At 35.7% G+C, this 13,990-nt stretch overlaps 1 long non-coding RNA gene across 1 annotated transcript; it reads left to right on the forward strand.

The window, feature by feature from the left end:
- The first annotated feature begins 3,014 nt into the window (after positions 1 to 3,014).
- On the forward strand, positions 3,015 to 4,284 carry LOC127091747 (uncharacterized). The gene is made up of 2 exons (XR_007791998.1): positions 3,015 to 3,857; positions 4,122 to 4,284. It is a non-coding gene; the product is annotated as an uncharacterized LOC127091747 (long non-coding RNA).
- Positions 4,285 to 13,990: the final 9,706 nt, after the last annotated feature.

Here is a 13,990-nt window from a genome sequence, read left to right on the forward strand (position 1 = left end):
CCAACGGCTACGTAGTATGCACGATTTTAGGACAAAAGAATGACGAGAAAATGCATGCCATATTTTATGCCATTAGGAATCTGGATGAGTCACAGATAAATTACGCGACCACATATAAAGAACTATTGGTTGTGGTGTTTGTTATCGACAAGTTTCATTCCTACTTGGTAGGTTCAAAAATAATTGTCTATGTGAAGCTAGCGGAAATATACCCGAATGTATCACATGCTCGAACATACAACAAAGTCGCCATCGAACTTTATTTATTCTCGAAGGAAAGGGAAAACATCAATAAAACCCCGGGGAAAGAGATATGCTGGGTAAGGAAGTCGGTTATGCAAGGGGAAGGTATTAGCACCCCAAACATCCATGTTACTCCATGGGAACCGTTTTGATTATTATCGCTCGAATATGTGTGATATCTAATATTACTTGCAAAAGAATGGGAAAATGAAAAGAGATAAAATGCTCGGTGAGGATTAGGGCTCTCATGCCTACGCCGTAATTCAAAGAACTAGTGGTGGGAGATGAAAAGAATTATGATCAAGGTATGGTCTGAACCAAAGGATAATGTTGTTTTAACTCCAACAAGGGGTGAAATACGAACCCAAGAGTAAACTGGTATGAACCAACAAGTGAGGGCCTACAACACTGTATTAGAACAACCAAAAAATGAAGGTTTTCCTGAATGCGGCTGCAAAGTAAGTAAGGAGATGTTCGTCTAAGCAAAGAGAGGACTAACAAGACAAACAAATCGGCTCTTGGTTCACAGAGAGATGCAAGATGGAGCTCAAAAGTATATTGTATTTGGCTCAAAGGATAGGGTATATATCACATGAAGTGAAGGGAGGTAGTATATGAATGTAGGTTGTGATTAATGTTCCATGGAGATGAGTGGAAGGAATTCCCTAAGGCAGGAATAATAAATAACTACTCTCGCAGAGGATTCGAACCCTCGTGCCTTCGTATTCTCATCATGCAATGAGAAAATCAGAGCAATCGTAGTTCAACCTTCTACGATTGAAAGTAAGATAATTGATGAGAGAGGAGTATCATAGATTGATTTTCCAGGGTTCAATACCCGTCAAGGCTGAAAAGGAGTGCCAAGGTTCATGACCTTCTAGGCGAGGTATCACTACCAGAGTTTTAAACTGATGATGTCAAGGAATTTAATTACCTATAGGGCGAAGAGAATCAAGTTCCAGAGTCCATGACTCTAGGGGCTGAGAATTGGATTGAATAACCAAGGTTTAACACCTCACAAGGTAGAAGAGACATATATCCCAGAGTCCATGACTCTTAAGGAGAAGACCAAATCGAGTAGCCAAGGTTTAACACCTCACAAGGCAAAGAAAGGTGCCAAGGTTTAACACCTTACAAGGCAAAGAAAGTTTGATGCCAGAGTCTATGAATCTCAAGGAGAAAATCAACATCGAATAGCCAAGGTAAAGAATTAATTGGAAGAGGGTGTACAACCACCAATTGCCGATAGCAAAAGATGCTCCACTATTGGGGTGTTGAAAGATTGGTCGATAAAATAGGGTAGATTGATAAATGAGGTAGCTCACGAAGAATCTGAATTCTCCTGCCTACGTATCCTTATAATGCAATAAGGAAATCAGAGCTTTCGTAGTTCAGCCTACTAGGGCTGAAAGCAAGATGATTAAGGAGGCAAAAGAATACGATTGAATGATTAATCGGAATGATTAGAATGGATAATAGATTAATAAGAGACTTGACATTTGATTGATAGGAATCACACTAAAGTCTATGAATAAGGGAGAACGCCTCGAATAGATGGGGCCTATGCCCCGTACGTAAAGTCACTCTAGACAAGGATAGGAGAAACTCCATCTCATAATTCCTTATTACTTAAGGCTCATGGCGCGTGATACTTCTCTTAACTGACAAGTTGTTGGAGAAAGATCTTCATTGTTGCTCCTTGTATTGATGTTGTCTTGTATGAAGAAGACTTGGTAGTTTACTCGATTCGTATCACACTAAAGTCTATGAATAAGGGCAAACGCTCTGAATAGTTGGGGCCTACGCCCCGTACACAGAGTCACTCTAGACAAGGATAGGAGAAACTCTGTCTCATCATTCCTTATTACTTAGGGCTCGTTTCGTACAATTTGAATCGTATTTACCAAGTGTTGACCTTTGTTGTGCTTGAGAATGTAGTCCACTTTGCTAGCTATACTCGATTGATGTTGACATGCGGTATTGATCTTGCTTTTGAACCTTGGGGTCTTGTGCTCCTGAGATTCAGCATATCCACAATAGCTTGAGTGTAATGAACTTGCCATATTAAGTGATCAAGGGTTTTTTGATCACTTGAAATAGGCTCGGGGCTTACAACATGATTATAAAGGATTTGGTTGACCAAAGTGTCCTTTGGTCAACACTAATCAAGAGGATTAAAAATAATAGTTGAATTATATACAATAATAAATACTATTAAATGAATCAACTAAATAGAATTAGGCAATTTTTATTAGAACCCTAAACTAAGGGAACATGCATTAAAATCAAGATTTTTCTACCTAGGGATCATTATGTAAAAAAATGAAATAATTATGGGAAATAGTTTCTAAAATCAATATTTAATCGAAACTAATAATACTAATTATCTAACCTAAGTTTTCTACTTATTCTAACATTAATTAAATTTAAACTCTAATTAATATTTATTTTCAAGAGCAAAACCTAATTAGATTAATAGAACTCTAATTAACCTAAAAAACTTAATTAATCTCATTTCTTAATTCTCTTACTTAACCAAAATTCTTTAGTTAACCTCTAATCATCCTAAACTCCATAATTAGCCTTTAATTAACCTCTAATTAACATGAGATTAACTCCAAATTAATGAAGTAAGAAAAAGACCAAGGGTGTAGGCCCAGGGAGCAGGCCCACTAATGGTTTACGGGCATATGAGGATTCGTTTGGGCCTAAGGCCCAAACCAAATTTGAAACCAGTACACACCAGGTCCCTATTAACCTAACGAGGATAGGAGAAAAAAACCCTGAACGCGGAAACGAAATGTTTGGGTGGAAACAAAAGGCAGCCACACGATTAAATGTATTATCAACGAAAAATGCTTCGAAAAAGCTTGAAGCTTCCGTCGTCGCGTTCATCTCCATTCTCTGGCTCGCGTTTTAGTCCGACGACAATCATGGTATCACTTTGGATTGCGTCACAGTGTTTGTGGATTCTGGCACAGTGATGTGGAATTTCAACATCGTGTTTCATTCGCGACCTCTGTGTCACGATAATAATCAACAACGACAAAGTGGAATAAAACGAGAACTTACCGGATCGATGTGGCGTCGTATAGATTCAATCACCGTGATTTCACGAATTCATCCTCGGTTCTTCATCACATTCGCGTCGGTGTCGTGTATGAACGGTCCAACACTCGAGCTTGAGAATGAAAACAAATGTTGGAAGAAGGCCAAAACTGAATTCACTCTTTGATTCGAACATATATGAATTCTCTTCTCTTCGATTCACTTCCTCTTCTTTGGATTACTGCCGCTTCTTTTTCTTCTTCTTTCCGTTTTTCGATTCCTGATGTGTTATTGTTATTGCTTCTCTGGTGAGCTAGATGCGTTGTGGTTGGCGAGGATGAGTGTTGAAAGAAGAAGACGAACTCACGAATCTGAGTTTTCTGCAAAAAAGTGCAGAATGAAATGCAGTGAAGAGTATGAATTGCAAATTGCAGCACAATGAAGAAGGTGAATGATCGATGGAGCGTGAAGAAAAGTTGAAAGAGATTGGAGATGGAAGAAGATTGACGTAGGATGAAGATGGTGAAGATTGGAGAAGATGAAGAAGAATGAAGAAGCTAATGAAGGTGAGTGAAAGATCTATTTATACAAGTTTTCCTTCTTAATTCTGTTAGAGATGTAGATGAAATTACTGCCAAATTTACATGAAATGCAATAGTTAGTTACGAAGCTGTTTTGAAAATTTGATTTCGGTTAGTAAGTGGAATGAAAATGAATTTTGTTTACAAATTTTTCTAAACTGATTTAGTTGTTTGGGTCTTTGAATTTTGTTAGCATTTCAATTGATTTCAATTCTGTTGGCTCTGCTAAAGTTCACTTTTAATTTGCAGTTGGGATTTGTCATGTTGCCGTTTCCGCGTTTTGCCGGCTTGACTTGGAGGTTGCACCTGCGTTTTCTGCTATGCTGCTGCGTTTTTTTTTTAGCTTTGTGTTAATGGATATTGGACTGTGTTAATGGATATCTGAGTGACTATTGGATATAGGTTGTTAAAATAGTCATTGGGTTACTAAATGGATATGGTGATAAAACTAATATAAAAATAATTATTTTAACAAATTAAAATCCAATGAAAAAACTCCAATAAAATCAAATTGAAAGTCCAGTTAAAATCAAATTAATCAATTAATTTAAAAATGTGAATTAAAACCAAATCAAAAATCAATTTAAAAATACATCGAAATTCCATAATCAATTAAAATTTAATCAACTTGAAGATAAAAATAAAAATCAATTAACATTAATCCAAAGATCCAATTAATTAAAATCAATTTCAAATTACCTTTAAAATAAGAATCAAGAAAACATAAAAAATTAATTAGTTTTAAAATTTGAATTATTTTTAAGTCAATTTAAAATCAATTAAAATTTTAATTGGGATTCCACAGTTGATTTGAATTTAGCTTAATTTGAGATTAAACAACCTAGAATTAAAAATCAATTAAAATCAACTAAAATTAAATTGAAAAATCCAAAATTTCATTAAAATCAATCAAATTGGAACCAAAGCACCAAGATGGATAACGATGAAATGAATCGAACGGGCATAGATAAAATGATCGATCTTACCAAAGTCGAGATAATATGGACTTGAGAACGCGTGAATTAGGGTTTATATTATCATGAGTGTATGATGCATAGTGGATGAATGCAGATAAATCTAAAGTCATGGGTCGGATGAAAAGTGAATCGGGAAAGACAAATTTTGGGGTACGACACTGTGTCGACATCAAAAATAAGGGATAAGAAAGGGATAAAAAATATGGTTGCAAAACATTTTTCCAAATTAATTGGTATTAGGAAGGAAAAGTTTCCCCTCGACGACTATTTTTCAAATAACAAACTGTTTGTGTTAATTCAGAAAGAAATGACATGGTATGTTGACTTTGTCAACTACCTTGATGCTGAAGACTTACCTCCAAATATGGATAACCAACACAAGAAAAAATCTTCTCAGATCTTAGGATATACTATTGGGATGAGCCTTTTATTTTTAATAGAGGCGCCGAAGAAACTTTTTGAAGGTGTGTCCCAGAGGAAGAGTTCGAGAATGTGATGACTCATTGCCATGCTTCCGCTTATAGTGGACATGCAAGCATGATAAAACTGTGGCATAATTTCTCCAAGACAACCCTTATTTGCCTAATATATTTAAATATGTTGTACATTTATAAAGAGGTGCGGCTAGTGCCAACATATTAGAAACATCTCCAAGAGGAATGAGATGCCTTTCAACAACATCCTAGAAGTTGAGATCTTTGATGTTTGGGGAATCAATTTTTATGGGACCCTTTTCTTCATCTATGAGAAACCAATTCATACTCGTTGTAGTCGATTATGTATCAAAATGGATTGAGTTGATGGCATATCCAATAAATGATGCACGAGTAGTGATCTAAATGTTTGAAAAAAAAATCATTTTTCCAAGGTTTGAAGTACCCATAGTGGTTATAAGCGATGGAGGATCCCATTTCATCTCGAGATAGTTTGAAAACCTGTTGAAGAAGTACATAGTGATGCACATGGTAGCAACTCCTTATCATCCACCGAAGAGCGTCCAGGTGGAAGTCTCAAATAGGGAGATAAAAACAATATTGGAAAAACTCCACCTCAAGGAAGGATTGGGTCGCTAAGCTTGATTATGCAATATGGGCTTATAGAACTTCCCACAAGTTCCCAATTGGGACCACTCTGTTCAAACTTGTTTATGGAAAATCCTACCAACTGCATGTGGAATTGGAGCACCAAGTCTATTGGGCCATCAAAGCCCTCAATATGGATTTCAAGATAGTTGGCGAAAAAAGGAAGTTTCGATTACATGAACTGGAAGAGCTTAGGCTTGACGCATATGAGAAGGCCAAACTCTATAAGGAAAGAATGTAAAAATGGCACGGAAATAACATCATAATATAAGAGTTCAAAGAAGGAAAGCCTGTCCTGCTATTAAATTTCATGTTGAGGTTGTTCCTTGGAAAGCTTCACTTTAGACGGTTTGGACCATTTCATGTAAGGAAGGTAAAATCGTCGGGAGCTATTAACGTCTGGAGTGAGTCAACTGGTTCATTCATGGTGAATGGTATGAGGCTCAAGCATTATATGCCTGGTTAAGAGGTAGAGAATGGATTTTGCTTTTGAAGGAACCCCCTTGATGATCAAGGATTGAAAATTCAAGCTAAACAACTTTAACCAAAACATTGCATAGAAGGCAACCCACATGTTTTTTTCCTAATAATTTATTTTGTTTTTGTTTGGTTGAATTAGTAGGAAAATAACAAGATCATTTGTTTCAAAAAAATCCCTAAAATCAACCAAATTATGCATAAGGAATTGGATATGACGGGTAGGTCGTCATGTATGATGACGATCATCATCTCATTTAGGCAAATAGTGAAAAAAATCATAAAGTACGACAGTAAGAATGACGAACATCCTGTCTTCCTGACAAGCGAATTTTACCTTGATGACACATGTCATTTTGGAAGACGCCCATCACCGTTTCTAATTCCTTATTTTGTCAGAAACCAACTTGAAGCACTGACAGGCAAGCCATCATCAGTGTTGACGATTGTCAGTGCCAATTCAACACGAATTCCAAGGCTTTGGAAACATAAAAATATGTTTAAAATCCACCTTCCACCACTCAAAAACAACGAAAAATCTTTCTTTAAAAACACAAAAGCCCCTTTTGATCAAGCTCTTCAAGATTCCTTCATGAAGATTTTTGAGAGGAGATTCATCAGCCACTTGGCAAAGAGGGAGAAGAGGTATTGATGTAGAGGAACATCCAATGGGAATTGGGTTCAAAGACAAAAATCATAAAGCAAGGTCCGACGTGCTTGTGCAACATCATATCAGGCCGATTAGGTACATTGACGAATCTTGTTTAATCACTATAGTTTTGCTTAATTATGTTAATTTGATGTTCATCCAACTCGACTGGAGAAATTTTTGTCTTTCAAACATCCAACATATGAAAAAGTCACCCTTGAGTTTCTAAGTTCTTTTAAATACGAGTTAGGTAGAAGAGTGCGAGGAAATTTTGGATCAATATCCTTTAGATTGTTCAATCGAGATTTTTATTATAATCAGATAGAGATATGGGAATTTTTGCACTTCCATACAATAGGCAGCAAATGGGTTCTTATGCATCGCCATGCTGCTTTTGATTTTGGCTCTTTTTGGAGGTGGTTAACCGGAGAAATTGCCACTAACATGGAGGGGGAAAATCATCATGTATCAACAACCCCGCCATTAGGTATTTCTAAAAATTTCTCACACACATTGTTTTTGGTTGAGGCAATTGCGCTGATAACACCACCATGAAAGAGCTTTACCTAATTTATTGCATTTTTAATTTTAAATCAGTCCACACTATGGATTTCATGCTCGCGCACATGGATAAAGTGGAAATGCAAAAAAAAAGGTAGACGTTGTGATAGATGGTTTGATAACCTCCCTAAATGAAGCCTTAGTGCTTGGCGCCCAGATTAGACGACTGCAGTCTTTCATAGACAACATCGCGTTATACATGGCTTCATGTCTCGCACAAAAGTTGATTAAGAAAATATGCATGTATTCATATATCATAATGATTCAAAAATAAGTTCATCCAGAACTTGGTGTTGCCAAATCCGACGATCACTAACATTTAAGATGAGGGAAATCTGTTATATATAGTGGATGTTAATGCCTGCTTTGATTCGGATGTTCACGCAGATTTTGAGATGAATGGGAGAGAGTGAGTCTCTCCATCCTATACACATCTATCCCTATTTCTATCATGCACGCCATCCACTACCTTTATACAAAATGATGATTATGCAGGTAATGAAGAGCTCTATCAGAGTGGTCTTGAGTATCAGTTGATTGCACTATGAAGTGAAGTGGCAGACTTGCGGGAAGCTCAACAAGCTCGCGATGACCAAGAAGTTGAATGAGACACAAGAGATAAGCTCAATCATATGATGATTTCGAGGATGTTTTCATGGCTTATCCGACAAGGTCAAATGTAACCACCTGATTCTGACAATGATGGTTGATCTTGCACCAGGTTTTATCTACTCCCTCTACTTTTATCATTCAACATTAGGGACAATGTATATTTTAAGTGTGGGGGAGACATTTCGTGCTTTATAGTTTAGGATTTTCATGCTCTCTAGTTAGAATTTCATGCTTTCTTTCTAGTTTATTAATTATCTATTTAGGGCCGGTTTGCTTTAGCTTTCAAAAAATAATTTTTTTTATTGTATTTTCAAGAATGATTTTTATAAATACATTTTTCAAATTATTAAAAGTTTTTTCAATTTCGTTTTTTTGTAAATTGAAATACTATTTTTGATATATTATAACATAAACATGCATTGTTGAAGATCAAAACATAGTCAAAATCGCAATGTTTTCAAAATGCTGTACTTCAAAAATGATTTTTATGAAAAACTATTTGAAATGACTTCAATATTAAGTAATTTTTTTGAAATTTTGATATCCAAAAAAAGTTTCAATAAAATTATAAAATACCTAAAATAACATTTTAAGAACAACTACACAAACCAAATTTTTATTTGAAACTTTTATTAAAAAATTCTTTGTAAAATTTTTTAAACAAAAATATGTAACACTATAAAAGTCATTTTAAATAAAGATGAAACAAACGAACCCTTAATTTGTGTGTTTTTGTTATTTTATTTGTTTATGTGTGTTGTTGAGTCATGTGTCATTTGTCATTGAGACACTATGTTGAAACCCCAAAATTTGAACCATTTAAATTTTTTGGGTAAGAAGCTTATGATGATACCTTCATTGTGAAAGTGTACTGAATCCAAGGGAGGAGAGGCTGAGGTTAAGGACAATTAGTATGTTGAACCCAAATTTTAACCATTTTAATAAAATCAATATTGTTGAACACCTAAAGCCTCCCAAACTGGATATCTATTTTTACATTGTAGTCTATGAATTCTTTGAGAATTATTCTCCTTGTAGTTTATCTTGAAATCCGGATCCTCAAGGGATAAATGTTGGACCAGATATTGAGACAACTTCTCCAACTTTTTACACCAATACCAAAATAGTTAGATAACAAAAAGAAAACAATGTAGAAAGCTTTAAAAATAACACAAGAGATTGGTAACCTAGTTCGGTGAAACCACACCTACATCCAGAGGACACTCTACCCAAGAAAGGAAATTCACTCCTTTGAATTAGAACAATTAGTCTTATAATAACCTTCAACCCCTATGAAGTTTTATGCCTCTCCTTAATCCTAGTGACTTTCTATTTAGGTCTCCCCCTAAATATGAGAACCCACTCAATTTATTCTCAATCACACAACTCGTGATTGGTGTTTACAACTCAGTGAATAATGTCCAATGTTACAACTCAACTAAGACAAACAAACTATGTCAAGTTATTGAAACATAGTGGTGTACAACAATAGATTCAACACTGATCCAATTATGGCATTAGCGTGGAATACAAGTAACAAAGACTCAAACCTTAACACAAAGAACATAGTTCTTATGCACCAAAACTCTTTTCAAGCAATGAGAATTGAGTCTCCTTATATAACAATATCTTCCAAGCTTTTTCCAATGGATATTTGCATTTAATTCATCCAGAAAATAGTTGAATCAGTTGGATGTGATTTTATCCTTAAATCTCTCCAAAAGATATGATTTGTTATATTTCAAATTCAAATCTAAATCCCATTTAAATATGATTTGAACATATCCAACTGTCAAACAAATCAACCAAACATTACTAAAGTAACTGCATCAAATCTGGTTGAATCTCAATCAGAAATTGCGCATCAAACAACATCCATCAAGGCATGATGAACAAGGTCAGATGTTGTATTGCACGTGCTGAAACATCGTGTTCCACATGTTGCACCAATACATCATGTAACACCCTAACCCAAAAACTCATATTTAAAATGGTCATGCAAATTATTATTATTTTAACTCAGCATAGAGTGTCACACCTTCCTCATAAAACATCATTTTCAACATCAAATTAAGCAGCGCAAATTAAAACATCATTAACTCAACATAAATATCTCATGCTTTTGTAAAAACAACTTAGTTCCGGCATAAGGAAATAAATCCAATAAAATACTCATGAAAACATCAAACAACTGAAAACCCATCCTGATGTTACACTATCAGAGCAAAATTCAGAAATACTAAGTAAACTCAAAAACGATAAAATGAACTAGGTGTTTACGTCAATCCTTCCACACAACAACAAGTAATGTTCTTCTACCTGGGTATTTGTACCATAGACACAACGAGCCATACAAGAAAAGAAAAAGGGGTCAGAAATACGTTCATAATGTTAATGGTGTATAAAATAGTTAGGATATTTTCAACAACAATATTCAGCAACCACATAAAATAGTTCACAAACATAGAACAATCATAGATGCCAATTTATGTAATGCAATACGACTCATCTCTACTACTTCAATATGCGCGTGGTACCAAATATTTAGATTTCAGAGTTATGATACTGATTGATCCATGTCTTTGTTTCCTGAATCTGAGACCCGTCTCTGGTTCCTCATATGAACCAACGATTCCACCAATAATCCTGATACCACCTCATTGGACCTAAGCCCTACCTATCTCCGATATACATGACACATGAAATGTAAATATCAACATTAATATACTACTCAATGGTGATTCCTCATCTGAACCCACAACTATGAAAATATCACGCCACCATTGTTGTTCCTCGTCTGAACAACTCATATCAATAATATATATGTAATTACATCTCAACAACATGCATATAATTATATATTTATTCAACATTACTCACCAATAGGGAAAAATATTAACATATGTTCTCAACAATACTCATCAACGGAGTAAACACATTATTATTCAAATATGCTCACTAACAGGGTAGTATCATACATGCTCAACATTACTCATCAACGGGGTAACATTAATATTCTACAACCATCACATTCAACAGGGTCAGGTTATAACTCATAAGACAACTCAATACAACACATTATTATTTACCTTCAACTCTAACATTATCAAAAGGACTCTAAACTCATCAAAAGGTAATGAACAGTCACCGAAATCACAAAACAACAGAAAACTCGTTGAACTGGATAGTGAAACCCGACATCATAGATCCTCCGACCCATAGTGTCCACCAGCGCGATGCCCATGCGCCTGCTCTGTGCCCCTCCACAGCCACCCGCACACTCACGTCATTGCGGTTTTGCAAATCGAGCATCATGCTATATGGCCCTATAGTGCGCACCACCGGTGATAGCGGGTCTAGCGCTGAGTCGCGGCTTTATCACTGTGTCATCGCGCATCGTGATGCTGCAGCCTTCTTCGCATGCGCTTCCTTGTTGTTATGGCTCCTGTCGTGCGTGTCACCATTGACATTGGCTTTGCCACCGCATTGCGGCTCTGCTCTCATGCGTCATTCCTCGCATCACCGCCAACAATCTGGCATGGTCATGCTGTTGCGGCTCCGTCGCGCATCTCCCTTGACCCAAATTTCAATTTTCCCATCTTTTTGAATCTGTGATTTTTTCCCTGTTGAACATATTTAAACTTTCCTTGCCTTTTAGACTATCAATCGTCTCAATATAGGTTAACCAAGGTTAATAGGACTCAAAAGAAAAACATACAAATTTATTTATGCTTGTCTTATCAAAAGGCATTAACAAGGTTATCAAATCAAAGTCAACTGATCAAATGAGAATTCATATCATATTACTTGAAAATAAAATGAAACATTATTAATCGACCACCTCAAAGGGTTTTGGCCAAATCCCTTTTGGTCACAAACATCAATTACAAATAAAGGAAAATGGAGAAGTCAAAAGGGTAAGGAACCCTCAATATCCCTCTGTAAATCCATCCATATATGAATAATCCCCCCTTACCTCAAAATTTACACAACGATGAAACTTTACCTTTTGGGATTCCATATGTTCTTCCAATGCCCTCCTAAGTTTCTTTCTGCATCTTTCCCACTAAAACACATACTCACCAATTTACCTTCTAACTTCTCTATTTAAACAAAAATAACCATAATCCTCATAATTTTAATAAATCTCACAACATCCTCCACCTCTTACTAATTCCACCTTTTTTTCCTTAATTTTAATTAAATTCTATTTTCTCTCCGAACTAGTTATTCTCACATTTTCTATTATTTCTAACATTATTTAAATTAATTAAGTTAATAATAATTCTAACCGAATCTCTACCCATCCCCAATAATTAAATAAATCAATTAGAATACTCAAATAAATAATATAAATTCGTATAAAATCAATTAAAAGAATTAATCTAAATTCAGGGTGTTACATCTCTCCCCCACTTACAAGAATTTCCGCCCTAGAAAATTACCTGAAGGGAATAACTTCGTATAAGATTCCCTCATTCGAGTCTCTAACTCCCACGTCACACTCTATACAGCAGGTCTTCCCCACACTTCCTTTAGCAAAGCAATCTCTTTACCTCTCAAGTGTTTCACTTTTCAATCATCAATCTGCAAGGGTGATGTCTCAACAGTCAAGTTCTCTCTCACTTGCATATCATCCAATTGAATCATATAAGACTGATCAGAAATATACTTTCCAAGTTGAGACACATGAAAAACACTATGAAGATTTAAAAGAGAGAGTATTAAGATAACTCTATAGGCAAATTCTATGATTCAGCGCACGACCAACATCAGTCACTAGAGTGACTCTCAAAAACACATGATCCCCATCTTAGAACTTAAGTGCCTTCCTTCGCTTGTCATGATAACTCTTATGTCTGCTATGTGATACCTTCATATTCTCCTGAATCATCTTAATCTTATCAGTAGTCTGCTGAATAATCTCAGGTACAAGCACAACACTCTTCCTTGATTTATACCAACACAAAGGTGTCCTACACCTTCTACCATATAGAGCTTCAAAAGGTTTCATTACCAATACTAGAATGGAAATCGTTATTATAGGTAAACTCAATCAATGTCAAGTAACTATCCCAATTACTTTCTAGCTCAAAGACATAACCCCTTAACAAGTCTTCCAAAGATTGGATAATCCTTTCTGTCTGATCGTCCGTCTGCAAATGGTAAGCAGAACTCAACCCTAACTTGGTTCCCAAGGCTTCCTGCAAACTCTCCTAAAACCATGATGTCAACCTCAGATCTCTATCTGAAACAATACTCGAAGGAATACCATGCAGCTTCATAATCACATTAATGTAGATCTCTGCTAACTTCTGCAATGCGTAATTGATCTTTATTAGAATAAAATGTGCTAACTTAGTCAACCTATCCATTATAATCCAAATCAAATCACTTCCTCTCATGGTCTTCGATAAACCCACCACAAAATCCATAGAGATGTCATCCCACTTCCACCCAAGTATACTCAAAGGTCACATCAATCCTGACAGTTTATGATGCTCGACTTTTGACTTCTGACAAGTCAAACAAGAATACACAAACTCGGCTACATCCTTCTTCATACCTGGCCACCAAAACATCTTCTTAAGATCTTGGTACATTTTAGTAGCTCAGGGATGAATACTCAAACTGCTCATGTGACCTTCTTCAAGGATTCTCTTCTTAAGCTCTGGAAAATTTAGAATATAAACTTTGTCTTAGAACCTCGCGACTCCATTCTCATCTACTATGAAGTTTACCTCTTTACATTAATTAATT

This window comes from Lathyrus oleraceus, chromosome 6, assembly GCF_024323335.1.
Source record: "Lathyrus oleraceus cultivar Zhongwan6 chromosome 6, CAAS_Psat_ZW6_1.0, whole genome shotgun sequence".
Taxonomy (NCBI): domain Eukaryota; kingdom Viridiplantae; phylum Streptophyta; class Magnoliopsida; order Fabales; family Fabaceae; genus Lathyrus; species Lathyrus oleraceus.